The 23601-nt window shown below is 43.8% G+C and overlaps 1 protein-coding gene across 15 annotated transcripts in view; it reads left to right on the forward strand.

Annotated features, from left to right (window-relative positions):
• RHBDD1 (rhomboid domain containing 1) overlaps nucleotides 1–23601 on the forward strand; it is a 150995-nt gene that overhangs the window by 124053 nt on the left and 3341 nt on the right. For 3 of the 15 annotated variants that reach the window (XR_011439527.1, XR_011439525.1, XR_011439526.1), the window contains one exon: nucleotides 8608–8712. The exons of the other annotated variants lie outside the window; for them this stretch is intronic. The gene's annotated coding sequence lies outside the window, so the exon portion shown is untranslated. The remainder of the gene's footprint in view (nucleotides 1–8607; nucleotides 8713–23601) is intronic. 15 annotated transcript variants of the gene reach the window in all.

The raw sequence follows: 23601 nt of genomic DNA on the forward strand, positions 1-23601 counted from the left end.
CATATCCCACCCGAGCCCTCTCCTACCCCACTCCCCAAAAGGGTGCCCATGAAGAACAATAAGGAAAAGAGAAAAAGGGCAGATAATAGAACCAAATTGCCTCCTAGGATCTATTTCAATACTGCGCTATGTGATCCTTTTTTCCAAAACTGAGTTCATTTTCCCCTTTTACCTACTGGCCTTGCCAGCTGGGAGGATTAAGGTGTTTCATAAAACGTCTACAAAAGCTGGAAGTAAAATTGAGTTTAGGAGCAGTCTACAGCTTCTCATTAGATGATGGTGTCTGCTCAGGGCTGAAGCTAATTGAAAAATGGTTTCATTTTTTGACTAAAATAAGCTTTTTAAAAAAAAAAACTTCTGCCTCTTTCAAATCTCCTGATATGGACCAAGTTGTATCCACACATGAAGCATCCTGGTTTGTGTGTGTCTGTCCAGAAACATCTTTTGGCTGCAGAAGGGCACCACAGCAGCCTTATTTTTAGGGGGTGGTTGAGATTTGCTTTGTTCTGAGCCCGGGTTCCTGCATAGACAGCACGTGTAGTATTGAACTGAACATGCTCAGAGACATTTACCACCTGGAGGAACAAAGATTTAAGCAGTTAAAACTTTTACTTCTCATCTCTTTGAGCTTATGAAATGCTTTCCCATTTTTTTTTTTTTTAAATTTGTCCTCAAAAGTACCCTGAAGGCCAGGGTTTCTGGTTTTTGGTTGGTTGTTTTTTCATGAGGAAATTGAGGCTCGGAGAGGTTACTTTCTTAGATATTTTACAAGGTGATTGAGGCTGTTGGTGTGGGCCTCCAACCCCTCTAGACTGTAAACTCCATGAGGGCGGATGTCCCATCCATCATGGGGGGACATTTGAGGACTTTTGTGGGCTTTTACTTTTGGAAGCTCCACCCCATGTCATTTCAAATATATTAAAACATATGCAATTTCATCATAGTATATAAATATATATTTAAGTAAATGAATGTGCATATGATATATATGAGTTGAGTTAAATGGTTGATATGGTACATTTCATAAGCATTTAAACGTTTATTATGTTTCAATTTTATAGTTTCTTATTCACTTAGGAGCCAATTAATTATTTTGAGGTCTCAAACATTTTCACAGGCCTTTGGAAAACTTATAATTCCTGAGCACTGTTCCTCCAGTGGATGAAGTTACCCCCGGCTCTTTATTCACTCGTGTATCCCTCACACCTATCACAGAGCCCAGGGAAGTGCTTAATAAATATTTGTTGGATGAGTGACTGAGCAAGAGAAGGAATAAAGGAATTACAAATGAGTGAACAACTAGTAAGTGGTAAAGCCTGATGTTAAAGCGCATGTAAATGCCTTAGTGGCTTAAGGTGGTCCTCCCTTACCTGTGGTTTCAGTCACCCTTGGCCAACCGTGTCCAAAAATGTTAAATAGAAAATTCCAGAAAAAATTCGGAAGTTTTAAATTGCGCACCATTCTGAGTAGCATGATGAAATCGCTTGCTGTCCCTCCCTGGACAAGAATCATCCCATTGTCCAGCATGTCCAAGCTGTATTCACTACCTGCCCATTAGTCACTTAGTGGCCGTCTCAGTTATCAGATCGACTGTCAGATTGACTGTCGCGGTGTTGCAGTGCTTGTGGTTCAAGTCACCCTTATTTTCCTTAGTCATGGCCCCAAAGCGCAAGAGTAGTGATGCTGGCAATTCGGATATGCTAAAGAGAAGCAGTGAAGTTCTTCCTTTAAGTGAAGAGGTGAAAGTACTCGACTTCATAAGAAAAAAAATCGTATGCTGAAGTTTCTAAGGTCTACACTAACTTTATTATAGTATATTGTTACAATTATTTTATTTTATTATTAGTTATTGTTAATCTCTTACTGTGCCTAATTTATAAATTAAGCTCTATCATAGGTATGTATGTATAGGAGAAATCATAGTATATACAGGGTTCGGTACTATCCTCAGTTTCAGGCATCCAGTGGGAGTCTTGGAACGTATCCTCTGTAAATCAGGAGGGTCTACCATATTTCTTTTACATTGCCATCATGGTAGACCTGAAAGGACATCCCCCAAATTATTTAAAATATGTCCTTTGTAATTTCTCTCATGTTCTTTTCCAAGTCAGTTTTCTCCTCTATTACAACTAAAGCACAAGAAAGAATAGACTACAGGTGACTTGACTTCTCGTAGCTCTTATGAAGCAGTAGCCGCTTTAGGGTCATAATTAATTTTTTTCTCTCTATTGAATCTCTATAGTTTATTTGCTTTGCCTTATGAGTATGAGAGAAGCATGGCTATTATTAATATTCAGATGTTTCTTGACAAAATCAAAGAGGTGTTTTTTGCCTGTCTGGTTTCTTTTGGTTTATTTATTTAGAATTCTAAGTGTTTGATCTTAGGTATTTGGCATGCAATATCTGTGTTTTCATGAGATGTGACTTTTTTTAATCGAAAGGTGAATCTTTGTGGTCTTTCTACAAAGCTCTAGGATTTGGTAGCAAGTGCCCTGTTGAACATGATGGAAAGATAGAGAGAGAACTGCCTCCTTATGAAAGAAAGAAATGCAGAGAGACTAAATCAGAGGAAAGGGGAGAGAGAGATGAGGATTATCTAAGGGAAAGAACCATCCTTTTCTTCCTCAGCCCTGATTGTACCCCTAGAAATGTGAATCTACACTTTCCTTATGTAAATGGACACTGGGAGTGTTTGCTCCTCTTGGTTCATCTGGCTCCCAGGGCCTATACATGAGGCCCATGATGGACCTCACTGGATGGCTCCAGGGTAGACTTAGGCTAAACTCAAAAATCTTCACTGTCCCTTGATGGGCTGAATTTCTGGGTCAAAGCAGGAGTTGGAAATGGTGGAACGTGCCCTCCATCCATGAAAATTCTTTGGGATTCCATCATTCAACAAATACTCATTGGCCACCTGCACTGGGAACTCCACAGTCACCAGGACATACTTGTCCCTGGAGTCCAGAGGTTGGTCTGTTCACATTCGAATCAAGCTCTCACTCCTTGGGGTGCCTTTCTTGAAGTATATTTGAAATGGCTTTGGTTTTTATTTCTCATGTTTTGGTGGGATTATATGTGTGTGCACAACTGACCTTTTGTATTCAAAACACAGATCCTTCTGTTTATAAACTGAAGACAGGGGAAGGAAACCTGTAGCATAAAAATTGGGCGTATAAAACTTCATTTTCTCTGCTATATTATTTTTCTGAATTTCGTTTTACATCTCTTGGTAGACCTGGACTTCAAAATAGAGAGATGCAGAACTGGAGTCTGTATTGTCATTTCTGGCACCATCCATCCTCCCTGGATGTCCAACCTAAGGACTCATGTTTACTTTCAGTATTTCCTTTTTGCAGTGTATATATTATTTTTTTGGTTGTCCTTAAATGATCTTTTTCTAAATTCATAGACCATTTAATTTGTGGCAGGAATCCCAAAGTATATTCCCCCTAGAGAAAGAACATGATTTGCCTGGCATCAATTTAAGGAAATAATTACTCAAGAAAATTGTGTGAGATGTTTTCTTGTGCTAGAGATGTTGGTGACCACAAAGTGGGTGCCAGAGGAGAGACCTCTGACCTCGTTGTCTAAAGAAGTTGGGAAGGTAGTATTTTCATTTTCCCTTTTCCACTCTGCTTCCTTATCCTTTGCCATTTACTGTTCGAAGATTGGTATTTATTTACTTAGAGCCAAGCTTCATTGCCCTAGGAGTGTTTCCAAGAGCGGCTCCTGGATGTAACCTCTCATATTTACTCTTTCTTCCCTGCCCAATCCCCTTGAGCAGGAATTTTTCTAAGATTTTGTATTTGAGTTGTTTTCTTTTTATAGAAGAAGATAAATTAGACCAACAGTAAACAAGTCTGAAAGTTCTACACATTGTCATCCTTGGAAACGCCAGGTCTTCATTATCATTGTTGTTATTATTTTAAGGAGTGATAACCAAATGAGAGGAACTTTGACCTGCTTCATTCACTGACAGAATTGCGCTTGCTGATATCTCCGTCGCAGCAGTTCTGTGAGCCCCAGAACAAGTCTAGGGCCAATAAATAAGAGTGTTCCATCCTAAAATTGTAGTTCTGACTGTTGGTCCTCCTAACTGCCCGCTTCTGAGAGTCCCCTTTTTGTTCCTGTGGACTAGTTGGTAGCAGAATGGCTACCTCTCCTCTGATGGACTCGAGGGTTTCGGGGAGGAGGCCCAGACTGCCTCCCACCCTTTCCACACTCTTGTGTTTCACAGGCCTTGACAGATGGCTTGTCTATTTCTCATCCAGGATTCCTTTTACACAGCACTGGGCGTAACAATTTAAGTAAATAGTTAGGATAGTGATCCTTCTTTGCCAAACACTCAAAGTTCTAAGAATACTTTGCTGTCAAATATAGGTCTGAAATTTGGTTTGGGCCACTTGCTCACTGTTGAACCAGGTGGGAGGAGAAGTCAGTTGAGGAACACAGAATTCTTTGATGTAAGGTTAACTGCCTACCAACTGCACGTTTGAGTATTTGTGGCCTGACTTCAAAGAGAAGCCACTGTTCTGACAGAGTCGGGTTATGTGTTACATGAGTAAGACTGACAATGCCTGGTGGCCAGCTGAGCCGCTGGAGTGACCCCTTTACTTGAAACCTTGTTGGAGCACGTATATCGTTCAATGCGCTGAATTGTAGGCACGTCACTGTAGTCAGTGAGAATGAGGAGAGCTGGGTTCTGAAGTTATCACAGCCAGCTGAGGGACCTTGGGTAAATTTCTTAACTTTTCTCAACTCTGTTTCAGCATCTGTAAGACAAGGGGATGTCTAGGTAATCTCCGAGGTCTAGCTAGCTTTAGAAATTCTGTATAGCATTAATAGTGGTTTTATTGCACAGGTTTCATGGATGTGAATATATGTACTCATTTAAACCCTACATTTATGTTCATCTTAGGCTTAAATAAGCTTCTCAAGAGAAGAAACTGTACCTTACTCATCCTTATATCCCCTCGGTCTAGACTAGAGCCTGACACACACAAAAAGTGTTTTCAATTATAATGTTGGTTATGTTAATTAAGGAAAGAGGGGAGAGATGCTAAAATTAAAGATAGTCTCAGGGGCCGGCCCGGTGGCTCAGCGATTAAGTGCACATGTTCCGCTTCGGCAGCCTGGGGTTCGCCGGTTCGGCTCCTAGCTGAGGACATGGGACCACTTGGCAAGCCATGCTGTGGTTGGCGTCCCACATATAAAGTAGTGGAAGATGGGCATGGATGTTAGCTGAGGGCCTGTCCTCCTCAGCAAAAAGAGGAGGATTGACAACAGTTAGCTCAGGGCTAATCTTCCTCAAAATAAAGAAAGAAAGAAAGAAAGAATAAAGATAGTCTCAGAAAACTTGGTGGAATTAGAAATTACAAGTACTAAACCAAACTAAAGGAGAGGTTGGAGAGATGAAAGTGAGAAAATCAGCTGTGCTCTCCCCAGGGCTGTTACTGATAAGGCAAACTCCCTTTTGTCCATATTTGTTAGAAAATTGCTTCAGATGCTGCACGTCCAGTGCCTAACGCCACATCTGACACTTAGTAAACGCACAGTATGGAGGAAGAAGGTGAGTTTTCCAGTTAACAGAGGATTGTCAAACCAGGTGGATCATCACTGAATAGAACTGAAATTTGAGAACGTACATACTTTCCATCAAATTTTCACAACTTAACATTTGACTCAGAGGATCATGCCCCACACAGGTGGTGGTCCACCCACGGACACCTGTTCTCTGGCCACAGTGGTATGGTTAGGCTGAGCAAGGACTTTGACTCCCCAGTTGTGTGAGTGTTGCTTTTTTGAGTCCTAAGTATCCAGGTGGTAACTTCTGTAAGGTTTCTTGTTCATTAAATGAAGATGTACGGAAGAGACATCTGATTATGTGATTCTTCCAGTTCGGATGAAAAATAAATAGGAGTTTACCCCTGAAAGTGATTTGCATAGGGGTTTCCAGTACACTCTGTAGGGTCTGGTCCCCATCACTAAGGACAAGTGGATACCTGTCTACCTGTCTACAGCATGAGAGGTGATGACCCATTGGGAGCTGAGGGCGTCCTTGCGTGATTGGAGATCACTGCGGTTAAGGTACTTAGCTGTGCTAGCCTTAGGCACATCCTGGGTGTCGCAGTGCTCCCTGTACCATTTTTAGGCCGTGCATCTCTTCTAGACTGTGCTCCGTGGCACAGATGAGGCCCAGCTCCACTGCACTAGTGGGCCTATATGGACCAGCAGCAGTGCCAGGTGCCCCACCTTACTCACTGCAGTGACAAAGTGGAGGACATGGGGAGGATCAGGACTCTTGGTGGTGGCAATTGTGTTTTTCAAGCCACCAGCTATTCCTTCCCTTTAGTCAGCAGTTCCATTTCTAACATCAAATCTTTCAGATCTGAGCTCTGATAGAGTCTCCCAAGGTTGAACGTGGTGGCAGGATAATAAAAGAGAATAAAGAGAAACCCTTTTTGACAGGACTATGTAGAAAACTGTGGAGTAGATGCCCTTAAACCCCCAACTCAAGGACATTTTGCTGGCGTTCCTTAGAGTAGTCATCCCAGTGAGGAAGGACCCCTCCTCCTAGAGGGAGCCACTGCTGGATTTTCCTGGTCCTTTCTCATTTCCCCGTGGGTGGCTCGGAAGCCACACCAGTCCTACCTACTTTACAGAAAATGTTGTCGGTTCTCTTCATGAAAGGGGGCAGTTTGGTGCGGAACAGGGAAGTCTGTTTGGATGCAAAGACCCTGGTCAAACTGTTGTCCAATGCAGAGGGCATGGAAACGCATTTACTTCGACGTAAAGAAGAAACCCTTGAAAATCTATTGGGCTTAGGATTTTCAACAGTCATCTTTACATGAATTCCTTAAGTATTGCCCTGTATAACTGGCATATTAAAAGTTATGGTGATGCTTATAGAAACTGCATGTTATTTAGAAAAGAGTTGAAAAGAGAGAGTACACATAAGCAAGCTTCCGTCATTGCTCATAGGAAGCAAGAACTGACAGTATCCCCCTTTGGGCTCAGTGAGTGCATCTGGCTGCGGGAGTATGCTGAATGGGGCCTGGGTGTTTTATTCTGTATCTAGGTATTTTCTAGAGAAAATACAAGGGAGCAGTCCCACTCGTGGTCCCAGTTTAAAATAGCCAGTCCTCCTGTCCCCATTGGCAGAACAGTACCCATCTGGTCATAAGTCCCTATGCTTTTGTTTGCAGACTAAATGCAGTGTGGATTGGAGCAGGGATGAAGTCCCCCAAGTCTTTGGCACCAGGGACACTGTGAACGTGTGACAGCACAGGCTGCTCTCCCTGCAAACATAGCTCCCAGGCAGGGCCTGCAGGGACAGCACGGGTGTGGAGCTACTGTCCATCGTCACTTGGGTCCTCTGGCTGCACCGGATCATAGCCCCCAACCCCCAGCAACTGAAACACCACTAGACAAAGAGGGAACAAAAAAGCCAGTGACTTCCTAAGTCCGAAGCAGACAGACTGACGCTGCTTTAACATGCAGCAGCATCAGGGGCAACGTTCCCAAACAGTGATGATTTGTTGTAAATTACCCCCTACAACCTCTCCCCTACTCTCTCCCTTTGAGCTTTGCATCATCGCTGTGTCAAAAACTTGCTTCCACACACTAATGCAGAATGTGCTCAGTTAGGCTGAGTACTGCTCCCACCTTTCCTCCTCTAGAACAGTCATTTCCCTGAGAGCAAGTGAAAAGAAACCAGTCTGAATTCACATATCCTGTTAACTGTCTCATTATGGGGGGGGCAGGGGGGCGGGGAGAGTGTGGGAGTACATCACCTGGTGCCTAGGTGTTGTTCACACACCTGCAGGCACAAAGGACTGTGGTGGGCCTACTGCGGCCTGTCTGCAGTAGGACCCCATCCTGGGGCACGGAGGTGACGATAAGCTGCATTGACCACAACGCTGTTCCCGTGACTTTTTTTCCACTTGGTGGTATCACACATATAAAGTAGCAACTTCATTTATTCTGCAACCTGCCCTTTAAAGAGGTGTTATCTTTTTCTAAGAGGCCCCAAACCGACAGAGTGATGGGGAGAGGCCTCATGTTTGGTCCAAGACACAGGCTCCAAGTGCGGTGATAAAGCTGGCCTGACAAATCGGGCTCAGAAAACAAGCCACTGCTCTCCTGAGGCTCCTGATTCATGGAAAAGGGACCTTTGTGGTCACTTAGTTCTGCGCCTTTCTTTTCAAAATGAGGAACTTGAGGCGCAGAGAGGTGAAGGACCGTCACTAGACCTTGCGTCTCTAGTTTCTCAGTTTGGATTCTTGTGTGCCCTTCAGCTTACCACCCCCTTTCTGTTTTGTTTTGCATTCAGTATGGTCTTGCCTTCATGACTGCCTCCTCTTTTTCTCTGTAAACATTAATATGAAATATATTTGCTTTGCTTTTCGGCCTTGCCTGCCCCCTGTGTGTCCAAAATAGCTGGCTGGAATTCATGAGAATGTTATGTCTTCAGATGTTTATAATCCAAAAGAATCCCTTATGGTTTTTTATAATAAAACGACTTGGATGTCGGTGTTTTATGTTGGGAAGGCGAGCCAAGTTCACAATGCGGCAATTACAATGCAATGCATTATGTATAATTTGTAGCGCACCCCAGGAGCGATGGTAAACCGTGAAATGCCGGCCGGCCCCACAGCATAATTAGCAGGATCAAACGCTGCCCAGAGAGAAGCACAGTAATTGTCGTCCGAGGTCAGTAAAAGTAAGAGAAAGTTCTGATAAAAGCAGTACACCCCAAATTATATAAAAAGCAGCCCCTATATCAGGCTGCAGAGTTGTCAAGAGCCTTCATTGCTAATTGAAGAAACCTTTTGAGGTTTAACAGCTCATAAATTCACACTGGGAATGCCCATTGTTCTGAGGTTATAAGTCTTGTCTTTGAAATTGAACAGTTGTACTTTTATATTGCATTCCTCCAAGAGTACCATTGTAAACATGAAGGGTTTGCACTTTAACTTAAATTTGAACATTGTGGTTTTGAAAGAGTTCACCACATCAAAGGCAGGCCATTTGGACATGTTTTGTAAATTCTTTTTTCTATAGTATTTAAAGCTACAAATGACTCAGAGAAGTATGTTCTATTTAGATCAGTCGTGTTGGTATAGTGTCCTCGCTGGGGCTTTTACTGCCCTTATTTTTTTTTTTACCTTAAGAGAAGTGTTTGGAAACAGGTCCAAGCCTCTTACGAAATTAGTTGCCCTTAATCTGCTATTGTCAGATCCATAGAAACAATGTTGGAAATGTTGTTACACTTGGTCCAAACAGCTGCAAATTTTGTGCCTTTTCATGGTCATCTTTTTTTTTTTCTTAACTCAAAATATCCACTGTATCAACTTGCAATTTCTTCTTTATCCATGTAACAATTATGGCCCCTCCCCTACCCTCATAGCCTCTCATTTGAAAAAAGCCACTGGTATTTTGCTGAGCTGCTGGTTAAAGTGAAGAAAGGTTGATGGTGAGGGGAGAGCTGTGGGTGCTGGTTTTCAAAGCAGTATGGTGGAGTATAAAGAACACCGCTTCAGTCCAGCCCCTGGGTGTCCAGGTGTATGAGACCTCAGGAAATCACACACCTTCCTTGAACCTTACTTTGTCTATCGGTAAAATGAGGGCAGTAGTCACTACTCTGCACTTCGCTCCCTCCCTCCCATTCCTGCTTCATTCATTTATTTATTCATCCCTGGGGAGAGAAGGTGAACACAAACCAGCACTGTTCTTGCCCCTACAGAGCTCACCACGTAATGAGGATGCACATTACTGAAATAGAGTCAGGATAATTACTAACTGTGGCGTCATACGCTTTGAAACAAGGGGACATGATCCTGTGAGAGCTTAGGGCAAAGGGGGGATGAAGTCACTTTCCTGAGGGTATGGTGTTTGAGCTGAGAGCTGGAGGAGGGATAACTGGTGAGTTGGAGTTGAGAGCGGACAGGCTTACTGGGCAGGGTATAAATTTTGGTCATTGTTCTTAAATAAAAGGAGACCCCTGGAAGGGTTTAGACAGAGGATAAAGTTGATGAGAGGTGTGATTTTGAAAAGCTCTTGCGCTACTGTGTGGAAAATGGCTGGTAGGAAGACCAGAGAAAATGCCAGGAGTTCATGGAGAGCACTGGTCCAGGCTCATGAAACAGGTGGCTCAGGCAGGTTGGTGACAGGGCAGATGGAAAGGAATGGATGAGTTTAGGAAATGTTCAGGTTAAAATGACAGAGTTTAGTGATAGGTTGGAGGGAGGGTGAGGAAGATGACTAGGATGACTCTAGGGTCTGGGCGTGTGTGACTGTCATCCGGGGAATAAGGCAGCCTGGAAGGGGGGTTGTTAGTGTATTCATGGGTGCCACTTACCCTTGATTACTTTGGGCCAGGCATTTGATAACTCTGGATGTATCCAATGAAAATTATATATGCTAGTGATTTGATGCCCCCATCATCCATTTAAAAACCCATGTACAAGTTCTGTATGTGTACAAGTTTAACAATTGGAAACTTTATAGTATTCCTTTATCTTTAGAGTTTCTTTCTTAAAGCTATAGATGGGCCCTTCAGTACTAGCTTTTAAACTGGGCACAGCACACACTTAGATCTTTCCAAAGATGCTCAGAAAGCAACATATTCCTCCCCCTTATCTAAATCATCAGTTGTCTGAGAAAGTCTAATTCTAGTTTCCTCACTTGGAATTTAATGTTCAAAAGTTTAATTCTGAGGTCTCCTTTCTGTTCAGAAAGTAAGTTTTATTTTACTAGAAATTAACAGAGACATAAGAATAAGTCATTTTTCTTGTTATTGAATATCTCTCCATAGCATGGACCATTTTCAAATCATTTCTGAGCAATTCTAGGTCAGTTTGAGGCAGGTGGGGACAGGCTGTTTCAAGGGGTTGAAACAGTCTGAGAAAGCCCACAGGTCTTCCTGAGGGTGGGAGGGCTTGTTTATTAGAGATGTTTCAGTCACAGGGCTGTGTGTGTGTAAGTTAACATGCGTACTTGTGCCCAGGCACGAGCATGCACACACACACATAAATACACATACTCTCTCTCTCTAATGGATTAGAACTGGATGTGGATGGGGGTGAGTTAATCAGACCTAAAAGAACATGCAAAAAGGAGCAGTTAGGCTCCGGGTTAGGTTGAATACCATCAAACACAGAAACAGACATATCTTTAAAATGACCATCATGCTTCTAGGATAGTTTATCGCGTCACAGAAATTCACCACCCTCACAATTCTGAGCTAACTCTGACCCACATAAGGAATTTCTCGGCTCTGAGGTGCAAAGAGCAAGGCTCCTGCTTGTTTGTGTATTTCTCCAGATGGCCTCTCACTGCCCCTTATCTCCCGAGCTTATCCACTCTGAGGGATAGAAGGTTGGGCCGCCCTCACCTTCCAAGTTATCTGGGCCTTTGTGGAGGGGCCCACCCCAGTTCCTTAAACCACCAGATGCTGCCATTCGAAATTCACGGCTTTCACACTTTTGACAAGTGTGTCATTCTTTTTCCACTTTTTTCCACCTCCTCCTTCTCTTGCCTGTTTTTTTTTTTTTTTTTTAACCCGGCAAGTGCACATCTGGCCGCAGTCCTTGCGTTGCTTTATTTTCTTGTGGTGGGATTGGGCTGGTGCTTCTCGAGATGCCCTCAGCCTGCCCCTGCTGATTCGAGCACCTCGAGACTAGCCGTGACGCACTCGCCTTGCAGGTTTTTCTCAGAACAGTTTATCTTCCTCTCATTGCATCTGCGCAAGAAGGACGCCAAGCTGCTTTCAGCTTTCACCAGACCTTTGAACCATGATGTTCTCCTTGGCCACTAAAATCTCAGGGACAGTTTCCTGGGTCAGGGATTGTTTTTGTAATTAAGTGTTGACATCCCTATCTCTAGACATGTAGTTACGCACTAAGCAGGCTTACAATATTTGAAATCTGTAAGACAGTATTCAGCTTACATATACGTAATACGTCTCATATCTCAGCCTGTTTCTAGCTATTGAAAATTCTCTAAAGTATCCGGAAGCCCAGAGCCCAGGCAAACTTCATGAATTTCATAAAGAAAACAAATAGGCTGAATTGTATCCTAAAGCCTGTGGATTTGTCACCTCCCCTTACCTGTTCCTCACTCATTTATGGCTCAGGATTTGGGAGCTGGTTAGTGGCCGTGGTCAGGAATCAAGATTCCTGGGCTTTGAAATTCCTTCCCTGCCACTATTTATCTACATTTCTCTCGTCTAGCCCCACCGTCGTGGCCTGGTCCTCCGGTCCCCCTCTCTGCCCAGCCCTGATGGCATGTTATTTGGATCTTTGTTTATTCATCAAAAATTTATGATGCAGCCACCATGTACAGGCACCTGGGATCCAGAGGTGAATCACTTTGTTGCTAGGACAAGGTGAGCCACACGGGGCCAGTTTCATCTCCTCTAATGTTGTGACTAATAGAATCTCCAGGGCGATACCATCGCTGTATTTGTTTTGCCCTTCAGAGAGCTGGGTTGCATTGGTATTTTGCTTTTAAAATCCACATCACCCAGGATTGAGCATAGCACAGCCTGGGAAACCACCAGAGTCTCTGGCTCATGGAAAATGTGACAAAAGACTTACTTGTCCAAAACCAAATGCTGTGCTGGTGCTGATGGTTGACACCAAGCAGAATCCCAGAATATAACATGGTCATCCTCGGATCCAGGGTTCTCAGGGTGGGGGCGGCAGTGTCAGACTCCCTCTAGGGGCTTGTGAAACGTGCAGATTCCTAGGTCCCACCACATTCCTCGATCTGGGATCTCCCAAGTTAGAACCTAGAATCTGCCTGTCACCAAGCTCCCTCATGTGAGAGTTTGGGAATCGCTGTTCTAGATCAAGTATCTGGTCTTTAGTGCTTTGACATATCATGTTTTTTGCAGAGCTGTGACATCGAAGCATTGGGTAGTGTGGGGCCTGATAATGTAACTCATGTTATTTGCTGCTAGTCAGTCCAGCCACTAGGGGCCAGCCGTCCTACTACAGACCCCACAGCCTCATTTGTCCTGACACATGGTGACCTGCAAGGTTGTCCGCTGTGACTGGGACTTGACCCCTGAGTGGTCGCTCTCCACAGAAGTTTCCAATCTAAGTTTCTTTATCACTTTCCAGAGTTCTGCTACTGACTTTCCATCTTTTTTTCCCTTATTCCTTGATTTCTTGGGATGTTTACTTATATATTTTTTCATACCCAAAGGTTAAAAGGTATTTTCAGAAGGTTGAGGTTTCTGAGGGAAATATTGGCTAATTCCAAATGGTCTGTAATTTCAAAGGTCAATGAAAACATTATCTTGGGCCTTTGTTTAAAAGAGCTGGAAATCAGGCTGTCTCTGATTTGAAACTCAAGTCAAAGGGAGTGAGCAAAAAATGAAACAGGTCTAAATGTCCTCAAAAATGCTTCTCCATGCCTCTGTCAGAACAGGGGATTTGAGAGCCTGGGAAAAAGGCAGTGGAGTTGAGGATTTTGATATTTCTGAGTGGAGGACCTACCTGCCTGCATGAAAGAGGGTGGACTATGCAACTGGCATTTTATCCCTTGGAGGGAGGGAGCTGCGGTCCCAGGCAGTTATGAGCCCACTGCTTTGGGCAGGGCCTCACCCACCAGGAAGCACATCCGTGCATCCCTCAGGTCTCTGGGGGTCTGCCCAGCAGCAGAGACAGCCAGAACCTGCTGAACCACCAGTTACCAAGCTGCCGACTTCAGACACTTTCATGGTCTCTCTGAGCCTGGACCGACCAGGACAGCAGCAACTAAGACTCTGGGGTCAGATGCTAAGAAATTAAAAACGTTCTCCAGGGAGGAACCACTGGTGCTGGAGACCTTTGCAGATTTCCAGGACTCGGAATACTCCATTTATAAGTCCTGGTCCTGCACATTAGCCCGTTGCGGGGCTAGAGAAGTCCCTGAGTCAAACTGTGATCTGACTGTCCTTAGACAGCTGTCCACTATGAGCCACTGTATCAGGCACAGACAAAATGAGCACGGGATGGCTCTCCTTTGTCTCACTTCTGCCCTCCTGACATTCTGCTGGGATGGTACAAGAAGGGGCAGAAGGAAGGAGGATTGAGGGGAAGTATAAGTGGGGGTTTGGGTGAAAATGTGATCCAGTAAGCAGAACACTTTGATTAGGTTTAAAAAAAACATTTTTAGTATTACTGCATCCACGATGGTCTTATTCCCACAGATTGTGTCTGTATCTCTTCTAATTTGGAGTTAGAGTGATACAGATCATTCCGGTAAAAGCACTCAGCTATGCAAAGCAGTATGCACAATAGCAAGAGTAAATTCTGAGTTAGAACTGGTTAAAATATCTGCATCCACATCCATATCCCTAACCACATCTCTATCTCTCTCCCAGTGCCTTGTCAGTCTCCTCTGTTCTGGAAGAAATCTGATATTACTTAGAAACTACTAGATGCCAGCAAATAATCCCCGGGTTTCAGACCATCTAGACAATAAACAACTCCATAATATTCAGTGCAGCAGCTTCTGTAGAGCCCATCTGTTTCAAAATAACCCTAATTCTGCTTACAATGCGGAATGCTTTGTTGACTGGAATTTGTCCTCGTTTTCTTCAGTAGATTCAGTGTCATAGGCCTCTGGTTCCACCTGCTGGCAAGTGTAAAAGCTAGACTGAAACCCAGGGTTGGTATTTTCAGTTGAAAGAAAAATCTGAGCTGTAGCTTAGTGGTTCTCAAAAGCTAGTGTACATTGGAATCACCTGGGAGCTCATTAAAAATACAGTGGCCTGGGCTCCACGCCAAGCCTGCTGAATCGGAGCCTCTCTCAGACAGCTCTCCTGATGATTCATACACTCACAGCAGTGTTAGAGAACCACTTCACCTGGAATTCAGGCACCTGGAGCCCAGAGGAAGGATGGGATGGCCCCTCTGTAGCCCACTCATTCTCAGACAGAGGAAGTGACAAAGGCTGCTTGAGGTCCCACTCCTACCTCTTCTAGTTTATCCTGGTAACTCTTGGTGGTGAGGGTCAAAGCTTTCTTCCCTTGGAACTCATCAAGAGAGTTTAAAAGTGAACGAGGAGCCTGGCAAACACTACGTGAGTGAGTGTTCAGGGTTACATCCCCAGTGATCGGTTTTGCTGACGGCATGAACCAAGCCCTGATGTGTTGTGATGTGATGTGATGATGTGATATGCTAGAAGGGCACTTCACCTCTGTGGTCTTCTTCCCCAAAACGCATGGCCTCAGTCTAATCAAGAAAAACATCAGATGAACCAAAGTGAGGGACATTCCGTAGGCTATGTGGCTTGTACCCCTCAAGACAGTCAAGGTCACGGGAAACAAGAAAAGACTGAGAAACTGCCACAGACCAGAGGAGACTAAATGTACTGCTGGATCCTGGCACAGAAAAAGGAAATGAGTGGAAGAACTGGTGAAATCCAAATGAAGTCTAGAATTTACTAATAGTAATAGTAATGTACCCATCACTGTAGATGGTTTCTTAGTTTGACAAATATACCTTGATAGTGTAAGATGTTAGCATGAGGGGAATTGAATTGTCTGTTTTAGCTGACAACTTTTCTGTAAATCTAACATTATTCCAAAAGAAAAAGCTGATTAAATGTGGGGATGGGGTGGGGTGGGCAGTGAATTAGACTGAATGAGTTGGAGGATACTGCCAAGGAGCACAGAGTGGCCACTTCTCTGCTCAGTGGCCAGAAGTCAGGGCCAGGCTGGCTGACAGGGCAGGCATTGTTCTCCGGAGTAGCCGCCAGGCCTCAGACATAGAGGCAGCAGGTTGCTGGTGCGGCCCATTTGCACTCTCCCATGTGTAGGCCAGCCAACCCTGATGTCTCACTGGGAACCAAACAGTTGTGGGATCTTGCGCCTCTGTGCAGAGGTCTGAAATGTCTACTCCAGCCCCCTTGTTGCACAGATGAGGTGCCTGAGGCCCAGGGATGAGAAGCGACTTGTCCAGGGTCCTGGTGGAGCCAGGATGTGAAGTGTGTTCACATCTGGTGAAGTGTGTTCTTTTTCCACAATGTTTCTCAGTGACTTGATGCTTCATTTGCAGCAGAGTCAGCTGAGTGCTCATTACAATGCAGTTTCCTGGGCTCTAGCACCATTTAATGCATAAGAATCTCTGGCAGTGAGATCTGGTAATCTGCATTTTTAACAAGTTCTCCATCATTATGCACACTACAGTTTGAGGACTGCTGCAGCAAATTGGGCAACTGTCCAGTTCGTGTATCTCCAAGACTATCTGGCTTTGCCCAGACCTCTTGCATTTGAGCTACTGAAGGGCTGGGACCTCAGCTCTGACTCCTGCCTTCACTGACCAGTTGCTTGCTGTTCTGTGGAAACCGTGCTCATGGGGCTGGGGCTGCTAAAAGCCAGGAAGGGGAGAATTTGGCCACAGCGACTCTTTCAGGATGAATGCCATAGCAAGTGGCAAGCAGCAGGGCCAGAACCGACATGTCTCAGAGGAGGCAATTTTCTGTCTTTTTGAGGTCAACTTATTATAGTTTAAATACCCTCTTACCCACCACTCTCAACTTTTTCTAAATAATGAAATTAAAACTTACTCAAAGACAACCCAAGATCACGAAACAAGAGGAAGTTGGCAATGGGACTTGTATCCAGGCTCTGAGGAGGCCACTAGAAATTCCTTCCTGCCGGTCCTTCCCCAGCATGGCCCCACCTTAACATCGCAGTGGTGAGCTGCCTCCGCCCAAGAGATGAAGGCCAGAGGATGGAGCTAACAAAGGGCCTGAGGAGTCCAGAGACTAGAGCAGGTAGCCATTTGGACATAGGCAATCCTTTAAGGCCTGAGGGTCTGCAGAGTGGAGTCCAGCAAAGATGCAGGCTGGGTGGGCAGCACAGAGCAGCTGCCCTCACAGTGCGGGTCCTGCCAAGGCCTGTCTGCAGGTGGGTTTGGAATCTCAATTAGAAACACTAGGAGGGGGAGGGCAAAAGGGTGATTAAGCTCACATGTGAGGGGATGGACTGTAATTAGTTTCCGGGTGGTGAACATGATGTAATCTACACAGAATTCAAAATATATTATGATGTACATCCGAAAATAAATAAATGGGAAAAAAATTAAAAATAAATAAATAAATTTTACAAAAGAAAAGAAACACCAGGAGAGACCAGGGACTGCAGCTGCCCCTTCTCAATGAGTCAGACATGTTGGCCCTGGAGCTTCTAAGAGGAATGTGGGATTTTAATATTCTGAAGGGCTTTCATCCTTTTTCTAGCATTGTCCATACTCCCGTATGTATGATTTTGATCAGAACTCCCTCCCTCCCCACAATAACTTCCTTCTTCTACCTTCACTTCTCTTTTTTCTAATAGGAAGTATGTTCTCAAATCTGTGCCTCAGGACAAGGCCCACGTCCGGTTTCTGCCTGTCGTCCCAGCCAAGCCCGTCAGGCCCCTCACACGTATGAAGCAATGAGAATACACAAGCGAATGGCATCCTCTGCCCTCAGGGAGCCCTGTGTCTAGTTTTCCAGGAGTTTTCATAAATTTGTTCAGTGGATAAACATAAATACAGTCCCAAGCATATGGAACAGGGAAGGATATTCTTGGAGATAGTCGACCTCTTTCAACTTCCAGAATCAGCTGATATGATGGGTAAACTGAGGCACCTCCAGATTGCTGACCCAAGGACACTCTGTTTTAGATCAAGGAAAATATTAAACACCCTAAGCCATCATTAAAGTATGTAAAAGATATTTGAAAATCATTCCTAGTGTCATTAAAATCCCTCTTGGTAAAATGCTAAGGTGGTGACAGAATTCTCAAAGGATTTAAGACGGGTTGACTTAACAAATAGAAAAAGTTCTTAAGTATTAAAATCCACGTCCATTTGTTTAAAAAAAAAAAGCTTCATGTTACAGTGATTTCTCTGTACGGACACTCTGCTCCTCAGCCTCTTTCCTTCCTTGCTGCCCCTCCAGCACAGTGAGGTAGAAGGCACATTGAGAACTATTTCTGTCAAAGTTACAGACTGTTCTGTTTAAAAAATACTTGATAGTTAACTACCAATGCTGACTTTTGCAGCTGAGCCTTTGGCTAAAACATATACCTTGTCAAGGGAGATCTTAATCCTAGATACTTTCAGTTATCAAAAAAAATCTTAGTATTTGCAGTGAGCTGTATCGAAGGCAGAGCGTGAATTGTTCTGGCTGCTTTTTAAAACAGATCCTGTCTCCAAATCACAATTAAGGCAATAATACTGTTCAGGTTTACTGATTCTGGCTCGGGATTAAGGCAGACGACTAATACACCTCATGTCTGAAGCAGAGTAGAAAGGGATCCAGGATTGAATCTTGATTCAGCCACTGACCAGTTGGGTAGCCATGGCAAGTTACTTGAAACCTTTAAGCCTCAATTCCTTGTCTGTAAAATAGACAAGGAAATTCTACTTGGAAGAATTGGTAGAATAAAAACCACATATAAGAGTATGGATGAATCTCACAAACGTAATGTAAAATGAAGCCACTCACAAAGGGTACATATTGTATGAATCGATTTATGGACAGAAATAGACAAAACGAATCTACACTGTTAGAAGTCAGGAAGTGGGTACTCTTGGGTGTAGGGGTAGTGACTGGAAGAGGGCACTTGGGAGCTTATGAGTGCTGGAAATATTCTGTATTTTGATCTGGATGTTGGCCCCACACGTTCAGTTCATGAAAATTAATCAAGTTGTACACTTTTTAAAAAGGAGAGGAGAGTGAGTAGGGTGAGCATATAACAACGGCCCAGCGAATGTTCACTGTCTCGCTCTCGACTTTCTCTTTCTGTTCTAGAGGTCAGTTCATACATTGTCTATATTGCAAGGAACGCTGGACCTGACATAGTGGACCCAATATTCTAGGTTACTCGAATTACTAACGGGATTATAGCCTGTTGATTTTAAATCAGTCATGGCCATTCAAGGTCCCCAAAATTAACCAACCAGAATAAGGAGAAAAGTACAATGGGTAAAGTAGCTGCTGGATTGATCTCCGTTTCAAAGCTTCCCATTTTCAGATGCCAGATATTGTTTCAGAACTAAGAAATCCCCACTGTCACTGACTTGATTGGTTGAGGAGTAGAAATGTGAATTTTTCTCTCTCAAGTTACATCTAAATGTTACCTTTCTTGTAAACCATAATGAAACTTACATAGCTATGAAACTTAGGACGTTGTAGGTGAATTTCAAACTGTTTTTAAAGAGATAGATAGGTAGATCATTATAATTAGTGATTCAAAAAGTAAAGTGGTCTTATTGTCCTTAAGCACCTTCCCTTTTCAAAGACGGTCTTGCTTAATTGTTAGACTTGGGGTTTCTTCCCGGCCTTTTGGTCTCTGTCAGTAAATGACTTAGCAGCCATCCTTTCCGAAGGCATTTTGGAAGCTTTATAATTCATGGAATTCTAGTAAAGTAACATTTTTGAAAGAGAGAATGTGGGTCCCATGCTGCTGCCCTCATTTGACAATAGAAATCCCAGAGAACACTGGTGATTTATTTAGAGGTTTCCTGGTTTAAAAAAAAAATTTTTAAGTGATTGCCTCTTTAGCCCCCTAATTTAAGGGAAAGATCTGCCCTCCTGCGACTTCACTTGAGTATAATTTCACTGACTGGTATAAAGTGCTCATCAGATCGTGGGCAGGATCCATGAATACCGGCAGATTCAACATCTCTATTTACGGGGATGGTGAGCAGTGGGGAAAATGGCCGTCAACTCATGGCATTCTTTTTAGCAGTTCTGATCTGGATGAAATTGCTTCTCTTCCCTTAGATGTAAAAAGCGCTGGTGCTGCATTATACATAAGGATAGAGAACTGAACATTTTTCCATCAAGAACCACGAATAAATAAATCTTATGATCTCACTACTGGTGCCATAATTGAGCTAAATCGTCTTAAACTGGGCACTGTTCCTGAGGTTCTTTGAAGCACGCTCACTGTTTCTTTGAGTAAAATTGAGGGCTGACCCCCATTTACAGAAACACAGAGGCAAGGCTCATAAATACTAATATTCTGTACCAGATTCATCAGAGCAGGGCCATTTCACTGAGACGTGTAGACGTCCAGTGCATGATTTAACTCAGCGGAAAAAAGAAGGTCTTGGCTGGGTTCTCCAGCTTTCCCAATGACTGGAAGGCTCCTCCATTTGACAAAAGCGTGCTGCCAACTGGAGGTTGTTAATTACCTTCTTTGTATCTAGTTCTTAGAAGACAAATAGTTAGTAAGCAGCAACGCCACATGTTGTACAAAACACTGCCAAATGGTCTTCAAACAGAATTGGACTCTATCTTTTAAGAAGTTACTGCTTTTGTCATTTTATTTTCTATCTATCTATACAGAGTTGGTTAGTGATACTAACAAGTAGACATTTAACACATGATTCATGATGATGTTAGAGATTAAAAATCATGACGTCCAGTTCTCGTCAGGCATTTACTGCGCACGTGGCACTCAGCTAAGCATGTCATATGCATCGTCTCTTCTTATCTTCTCAACAGTCCAGCAAAGGAGCTATTCTTACCATTCCCATTTTATAGATGAGGAAACTGAGACCAAGTGAAGGTACCCAGCTTGCTCAAGGATGTGTAGCTGAAAAGTGGCGAAGTCAGGATTTAATCCCAGGTCATCAAATTCAGGTGTTGTGGAAAGAACCCTGGCAGTCACTGTCGTCAGTAGCCTCCCCTCACAAGTGAACCAGCTCAGGCCTGCGGAAATGAAGGCTCGCCTGGGCCAGGTGCTCCCTCTGGTTCCAGGCAGAGCTGGGAAGCCATCTCCTGGGTCCCTACCAACACATTTCTGTTACCGCCCTGGGGACCTCGTCTCTTTTTACCACCCAGCTGAGGCCTGTCCAGATCTTTCCTTTTGAAAACACATTTCTAAGACCCTTTGAGAAATGTCTGTGGAGGATCCTGGAGGCTGTGGGGAGAAGTAATAGGTCATGTGACACAAATGGAAAATATAGAAGCAGTTTAAAAATAAATGAAAAGGTGGAGAACTGGAAGACAGAGCTGAGCTGAAACTGAGGAGAGCAGCCAGCAGGCCTTGTCCACAATGTGGCACTTACCCAAAGCTCACATGTGACAAACAGTCTGGATAGGTGGCTGACAGCAAATATGTAGTTGTCTTTGAAATATCAAAGATTAATTTACATTTGGAAACTTGCCCCCAAAATTAACTATGGGGATTAAAACCAGTACAGTGTTTAAGCCTGAAATGAAGCAATTAAGTCATTCTTCAGACAGGGTGGCTTTGATATTATCAGAAACACTGAATTTGAAGAATTCAAAATACCCATAAAATCAGGCCCGTTTACAAATCGAGCATTGTTGTTGTAGTTGTCATGTTGTTATATCCAGGGTCTTTCTGGTGGTCCTAGAAAGCTGAACCACTCTAGTGGGCAGTGGGATATAAGGGGACCCAATGTGGGAACTGTGTAGTCATGTCTGTGCCAACAGCAGAGTTCCATGGAGCTGAGGGCTTAGGCTAGATCTTCTGCTTTTTCTGTTTTCAAATAGCAGTGAGCTTCCTACATATCCACGAAGAAAAGGGACACTGCATTTGGCAGGAGGGTAGGGATGGTGAAAGAGTCTGATGCTTAACCCTCTTTAGAGAAGTGATGGCAGGGCAGGGTTGTGGAAAGAACCAGAACTGCAGTCAGAAGACCTAGGGTCAAGTTTTCCTTCCCCTCATGCTAGCTTTGTGACCTTTGGTGTGTCCCTAACACTCTCTGAGCCTCAGTTCCCTTATCTGTAAAATTGGGATCATAAAATTGGGAGTAAAAGCTAATAGACATAGGGGCACCTTAGCAAGGCTCTGTCAGCAAAAGAGTGATTATTGTACCTTTCTTGATATGACATTTCTACTTCAACATGTGGCATTTTTCAGTTGGCCAAGCCCTGGTTCTCTTCCAATGCCCTGTGAATGGGTCCAGAGAGCTTTTGTGCTGGCTGCTCATTTGGAGAGCTGGGCCCCAGGAACCTTCACAGTCTGCCTCTTCTAATTCCTCCCTGCCTTTTGTGGAAACGTTCATTCTCAGCCTTTTTCTTTTGGACACTGTGATTCCCTTTGGGAGTCTGAGCACTCTTTCAGCTTCCATGGGCTTGTGTCCTGTGGCCTGGCGTCAACATTCCACGTTGAGCTCGCTTCTGACTCTGCCCACAGCTTGTCCCAACAGTTCACTGCCCAGCTGGAACAGAGTGTCACATACTGGCCTGTGCTCCTAAGTGCAATTAAGAATAGTCTTGTTGTTAAAAACAACTGTGAAAGGAAAAGCAGGATTTGGATCTCATCATATAAAACAATTTTAAGCAACAAACTATTGGTAATTGGATTCATGAGTTTCTCTGTAATTTCAAAGCATTTACCACTTTGAACAAAGAGACATTCCTTTACAAGTATATATGACAAAAGCCATATCCAATAAAACTTTTAATCTTATAGTGTTCATAAAAGCTTTATGGTGAAAGTCGTATAAGGCTATAATATGTTTGAACATCATCTTTAATGAAAGTTGATAAATTGACATATATTTCACAGTATCATAAAAACCTTGAAGTGGAGTTTACCCAGCAGGAGTGAGTGTGGGGCTGGCCTTCCCAGTTCACTTTAGAGTGTACTAGTCAGGAAAGGTTACAGGACATTCATGAAGGGTCATTTTCCCATGGTCTCAAAAGGAAAGGAGAACCAGATATGAATAAGCATTGGGCCCTCCATCACACTGGGCAAACAAAAACATTAAAAGGTTTTACCTTTTGACTGCCTTTTTTTAATTTCCCATTGTCTAACAACTGAAATTCTGGTTGTGGGTTGAGTGGACTGACTTAGTTTCACACTGCTTTCTCTAACATCCGTTCATTACAGTCTTAACAACTGTCATGTCGCTATATCCCCTGTAAACATCTTTGACAAGGTACCACATTTGGAGAGCTAGCAGGAAGGATCTGTTTTCCCTCCTGGCTCAAACCCCGTTGCCCACCCGCCCTTCCCAGCTTGGCCCCTGCTTCCAGAGTATTTGACTCCCCAAATCAATTGTGTCAGAACCTCAATGGGCAATGTTGACTGTAGTTGTCTGGCTGTAATGTGTACCTTTGGAAGTGATATGCAGGTGCCACTGAGTCAAGCTCATATGTTTCTTGAATAGCTACTGTGTGTCCAGTACTGTACCAGATACTGGGGAGCAGAGAGAAGTGTCAGAGTGGTTCCCTGCCATTTTAGAGCTCATGATCTTGGTCGGGGAGAGAAGAGGTATGAACAAATGGTTGCCCTATCTTTCAGGATGTGGTGACTGTTGCATAAGAACTACCAAGAAGAAGGTGCTAGAAACTGAAGAGCTTGACTTGGGAGAGAGTTCTTCCATCAGGGGTGGCCAGAAGGCAGTGCAGTTTGATGGGGGCATTGGAACATGAGTAAGACTCAGTTAACGTAGGTGTTGGGAGAGGGCCTTTCAGGGCAAGTTAACAGGGTTAGCAGAGACACAGAAGTGGAAAGGTACCATCTTTTTTGGTCCACCTGCTTAAAAGTAAACCTGCTGCATGCCTGTACCTGTCAGTGATGCCCTGCATGGCTTCCTCCTGGAGGATATTCAACCACTTTCATTAGAT

This window comes from Equus caballus, chromosome 6 (assembly GCF_041296265.1).
Source record: "Equus caballus isolate H_3958 breed thoroughbred chromosome 6, TB-T2T, whole genome shotgun sequence".
In the NCBI taxonomy this organism is placed as follows: Eukaryota; Metazoa; Chordata; class Mammalia; order Perissodactyla; family Equidae; genus Equus; species Equus caballus.